Genomic DNA, 6332 nt, shown 5'->3' with positions numbered 1-6332 from the left:
CCAGCTACAAAAGTGCCATGCGAATGCCTGTTCTCACTTTCAGGTGACATTGTAAACAAGAAATGGGCAGCATTATCTCCTGCAAATGTAAACAAACTTGTTTGTCTGAGCGATTGGCTGAACAAGAAGTAGGACTGAGTGGACTTGTAGGCTCTAAAGTTTTACATTGTTTTGGTTTTGAGTGCAGTTACTTTTTGTACATAATTCTACATTTGTAAATTCAACTTTCATGACAGAGATTGCCCTACAGTGCTTGTATTAGGTGAATTGAAAAATACTATTTATTTTGGGTTTTTTACAGTGCAAATATTTGTAATAAAAATAAACATAAAGTGAGCACTGTACACTTTGTATTCTGTGTTGTAACTGAAATCAATACATTTGAAAATGTAGAAAACATCCAAAATATTTAAATAAACAGTATTCTATTAACAGCGCGATTAATCGAGATTAATTTTTTAAAAATCGCTTGACAGCCCTAATTTAGATGCATGTTAATACAAAAATGCCAAGAATTTCAAGCAGTCTGACTAAGGTTCCCTACCTCTCATCATAGCTGTTTTAACTCCTAAGATATCATTGCACTACTTCTGTCAAGTTAATCGTCCAACCTAACCAGGACCTGAATTTCTAATATAAAACAAGCAATTGATAAATTAAAAACCCTTCTAATTTCTATATTTCATAAAGTACAAGCCCAACTTTTTGTATGTTTTATCTTTAAAGAGGTAGTGCCCCCTCATGCCCTGGGCATCCAGATGACCACCATTGCTGCTTCAGAGGGACATCCCACTAATTACCCCCTGCATCCAGATGTCACCAGTGGCTTCACTATAAAAGGAAGTTACCCCAATAACACTATCTCTCCAGAATCAATCCAGCTATTATTTGACTACACCTTGGTACCTCTCTCCCTGCAAAAGCAGGCAGCCACTACTTAAAGAGACAGTTCACCACTTCCTATTTTAAAAGGTACCCTTCATAATCCATTCAGCAGTAAACAGGTGCTTCTTAAAAGGATAGCATACCCTTCCCAAGACTACAATACACAAAATACCTCTAGAGCTATTTTATCCAAACTTGTCCAGATATATACACCATCCTCCACCTGCTGAAAGTTTGGTCCCTTGTCTATTTCTGTTCATCTCTCTCCCTTTGACGTAAAGTATTTTGAGATACTCCAACTCTGTACAATTATTATATATATATATATATATATAAAAACAGCGGTTTCTCAAGAGACAATACGTTCCCCACTAACCAAATACTCCCCCCAATCCATGCACATATAACTAGCTGATCTTTAAGAAGACAGTGCACACACCTATATCTATCTATAATTTTTTCATATTCACCAACCAGAGAAGGAATGTACAAGGAATACCTAAGAGAAACTCAGCCATGCTGAACACAGAGCAAGAATGCAGCAGTCTCCCAAACACTACAGCATCAAAGGCAGAGGGAACAAGCAGAGCACAAGCTGCTGGGCCTACAGATTTTGGGAGGGGAATATTTAGCTCCATGGTCTGAAATCAGCATTGGTTATAGCATGTGCAACTGAGTGAAGCATCACCTAGATGACGGATTCTTTTGAGATGTGTGTGTTTTAATGTCTAGAAAGTGTGTAAAGTGTTTTGGGATTCTCCAGAAAGAGACTGGATTTCCAATACCTCATGCCCAAGCTCTTAGCATATAGATCCTCCCTTTTCCTGCCCCACCCCATCTGACAAAGATTTACTTCCAGAATAATCCAGCAGAATACCTACTGCTGGATTACTGGGATAGCACAGGCATCAAAATACACATACATGAAGGATGTGACTGTGTATACAATTTCTATAAAGGATGTAAATGGTGTGTGTGTGCGCGCACACACACACACACACACACACACACACACACTTCAGATGCTCTTTACACATACCATCAAGTAATAGAATTACTTCATGGAACTTATTAGTAGCCTATAATAAACCTGTGGAACTCACCACCACATGAAATTATTGAAGTAAGATTCTAACAAGGATTAGTTGTTTCTTTGACTAAGAATAGCATTGGCAATGACATGCCAGGATAGCAATTACAAAGGCTATTAATCCACCCATTCCATGGCATACACTGATGAGCAGCTGATGTCAGGAAGACACTCACCTCCTCCACTTCAGCAATATGACATTGCCCTTTTAGGTGTGTTGAAACTGGAAGTAATTTTCCTCTGAAGCAGTCTGCATTGTCATTGTCAGAGACAGGCCAGCGGACTAGAAAGATCATTGGTTTGGTCTCATGTGATGTTCCCTACGTTCCTAATAAATTTAAAAACTTATTAAAGCTAATGTTTAAAATCAAGTTTACACAAGTTAAGAAGGAAGGTACTATACATCTGGGGTCAGGCTTGAGCTATAAGAGATTACAAGTATCGGTTACAAGGTTCACAAGATACATACATAGTACATAACCAGCATAGACCCAGCTTGGAGTGCGGGAGTTTTTTTACTACACAAATCAGAGACAATTTGCCTATCTCACCATCTTAGCCTTCCCCTGCCACCTTCAATTGTTTTTACCCTTTATTCTTTTTCTTTATTATGTATTAAGGCTGCCCCACCACTCAGCCCTGCCCTCCCTGATTTCCCTGCACACATGAATTTTTAGTTAGAAATAGCAGGTCTTCCCCTTCCTGTTTGCTGGAGGACCTTGGGGATATTATTGGAGGACCTAAATTGTGATGAGGCTGCAACGCGAACCACAGCTCTCTCGCACTACAACCAAAGACTCAGCATCCGATCTGCCCTCAGATAGGAGAGTGGCAGCTCCACTCCAGGAGCAGCCTTGGGCCAAACCACTATTCTCATCCTCCAAGGATCTGACCATGGTCCTTCCAGCAAAGAGAGGGATACAAGAACCCCACTGTGGAATCCTACATCTGTACAGAAACAGTAAGAGAAAACATTTCTTTCTTTGCACTTCACCTTTAACACTTTCCACAAGTTCCACTAACAGAGAGAGCCAGAGAACCAAACCCAGCCCAGCTGTTCCCTTCCACCAAACGAGAGGGCAAAAGCCAAAGCTGATTAGCTGTGCTTTATTGCTGGTGAGAGCAAACAAACCCATTTCTAACCTATTCCTCTAACAAGGATGATAGATCCCTAAGCAAATACTGTGGGTGCGTTTATTTGTGATTTTAAATTGCAAATTGGTATGCAATTCAGGGCAGCAGCTGGCCTGCAGCTCCTTACTGTCACAGAGCTCTCTCAGCTCTTTTGTACAGTGGGTGAATACTATGGACATCTAGGTAATTTTAATTAAACATCTGTAAAACTTACTAGCATTTATTACACTGCTCTAAACTTCAGTTACATTAAAAACTGCAACCTCCGAGTGAGACATTCCCATTTGTGTCAGATTAATTCCTCCCATGAGCAGGTGGGAGTGGGCAAATCTGAAAGACAAAGTTACAAGAGAACAGTAGAAAAAGAGGATCCTCCACCCAAGCGATAAAGTATAAACAGATTTTGTGTGGGGGGGGGGGGGAGGAGGGGGGAAAAGTGTTGCTGGGCCCCAGGACTGGACTAGCAGGAGGTGCTCCACATCAGGACAGAGGTGCAGTGACAGTGCTTTCTGCCGCTGATGCTGCTTTTAGAGACTGGTCCTTGTCACCAGCAAGGCAGAGGTGAACTTTACAGATATAGTCTTATTATCCAAATAATTATCTGAAAATTGGAAGTGCCCCCCAGAACGGGGATTGTGATTATCCAAACTGTGGCACTGCCCTCCGAGCCATTCAGACAAGATGTACCACCACAAGTCTAGAGAGTGCTTTTCATCCGTAGATCAAGGGACTTCACTGAGGGAGGCAAGTATCTTTATCCCCACACATCCTGAGTTTACAGGAATAGAGAACATGCAGAAAGGCAGCAGTGGGGGGCTAAGTTACCTCTGAGCCCCCACCGGGCCTTCCACAGGAAACAGACGTTAGAAAAGGAGTCAACTGTTACTCCATTACCTTAGAAAGCACAGGGAGGGGCGCTACGGAGGTTCCAAAAAACACTTGCGAGTCTCCTGATTTTGGGGATGGGTTCTAACGCTCCATGGCTACCACGCACAGACGCTGTCGGAGCGAGCTACTAAAATGGCCCAACGAATTATAGGCTTCTAAGTTGAAGGTGCAGCTGTCTTCACACGGCTAACAGATGAAGCTGGAAGGATTCATGAGTTGACAGTCATTTAGTCCCAGTTTTTTTTTTTTTTTTTTAATCAATTTAAAAAGTTTGATGACTAGCAGGAAATTGAACTCTCATCTGGTTGTTTATTCAGAATGGTGTAACTGTAGGAGTCAGTACTTAGAAATAAAATATTACAAAATTAAAATTGACTCCTGGGCAGGCGAGACAGCGAGAGTGCCACAGGGACCAGATGCAGACATGGAAGAATGAACTTCAAGAGCAGTTAGTCCCACACTTACACCAGGTCCAAATTTGGATCTCAGTTGTCTGGAACTACAACATGGACTTTCCCCTTCCCTGTATAGTACATTTATATTCATGACAACATTTTTCAGGCTGGAGGGAGAAACTGACAGATTATCGACAGCAGGATTTGATTTTGATCGATCAAAGCCTTGACAGAGACAAATCATGTTTAACAGGGGACAAGAGCGTGTACATAAATTCACACGGTGGAAACCTCACTATCATTCTGTCCTGGAGTCAGTCAGTCAATCAGTCAGACACACACACACACACACACACACACACACACACACCCACCTTCTCCAGTCCAGGCATCAAAAGACCCCCGAATCATATTTCTCACAGCTCTCCCTACACCAAGGCCACAGCGCTGGCTGCACCATGACTGTGAAGACCAGATCAGCTTTATTTTTAGGTGCTCCGGCCATGTGCTTTTTTTCCAGTAATACTAATCAAACATGTTCCTGGAACTTGGGAACATAACCGGCAGCAAGATGACACTTCCTGCCTGTATATCACATCACCAGAACAGCGGTGGGGAGGAGAGAAGAAAGGACAGATACTTGGGTCACTTTATCATTTTCTACTTTATTACTTCAAATTAACAACCACGATAAAGCTCAAAAAAGTCCAATATTTACACAGGAAAAAAGTACAAAATCCCCCCCCCACCCCCAAAGTTCTTCAGGTTTTTTTTTTTTCAGTTTTTTTAAATTACAAAGTAATAAAAAGTTTTGCTCTTTAATTAAAAAAAGAAAAAAAGAGAGAGTAAGAGGGGTAAATAAATTAGGGAAAAAAAACCAGTGTTAAATAGAAAGGAATAAAACCAAAACCGAACCCCCACCACCCCCCACCGGCTCCACACTAGTGTCAGTGCGCCAGCTAGAGGACATATGTCACAGCGGTGATCATTGCATTTTAAAACCCAAGAACCATGTGGTGTCTTGAGCATTCCTAAAATACATTTAAAACAACTAAAGTGGGGGAAGAAGGAGGCGGTCAGGGATTGTGCATACGCACTGGGATATCAGATCTTTTATTTGGGGCGGGGGGGAGCTGGAAGAGGAAAACCATCCCCCAAGTTTCTGCACACCCCTCTCTTCTCCTCGGATCCCACACTTTTCCCTCAGTAATTAAAACAAAACCTAACATCACGTGCAGCCTGATGTAAAAGACCCCACCCCCGGTATGGGAAGCGGGTTACAATCTCCCTGTCCTTCAGCTTCACTTTCACCTCCTCCACTCAACTGCTCACCCCCTCTGGAAAGAAACCCTTGGCATGCCAGGACCATTTGTCTTATTTATACATGCCTGGTGCTTCCGCTTACTCCCCACATGGTGCGGAGGTGCCACTGGGGAAAAAGATGCCTGAATAAGTGGCAGGCCTTTCCTGTGACTCCTCTCACAGCTTGCCATCCATCTCTTTTAATGCTTGTAAACACAGTTTCTACCACCAGCCATGGCTGGAATCAGAGACTTTCTACCTGCCCAGGAGATTCCTGCAAAACAAGTGCAACCCCTCCCTCAAAAAAAAAAAAAGTGAATTAAAAAATTGGATTAGAAACCACTTGATCTTAAAATCAACCAAAATTAAAAAAGACAGGAAGTTGTTTTAAAAACAAAATAAAAAGAGCAGAGTCAAGGGAGGGCGGGGTGCAGTCAGCTGGGAAGACGGTGCGCTGAGGTGGGGCTGGGGGGGAAAGCTGCACAAAGGCAGCAGAGGCATTTCTGCAGGGCTCCCGCGTCGTCGGCTTCTCGGAGGCGCTCATGTTGGGGAACACAGGCGGTGAGCTCAGAAACGTTTCATGCCAGCACGGGGGGGCAGCTCATCTCCTCAGTGTTGGCAAAAAACAAACCAAAAAA

This window comes from Emys orbicularis, chromosome 1 (assembly GCF_028017835.1).
Source record: "Emys orbicularis isolate rEmyOrb1 chromosome 1, rEmyOrb1.hap1, whole genome shotgun sequence".
Taxonomy (NCBI): Eukaryota; Metazoa; Chordata; order Testudines; family Emydidae; genus Emys; species Emys orbicularis.
The sequence above is the reverse complement of the archived record's forward strand: the minus strand, read 5'-3'. Positions refer to the sequence as shown.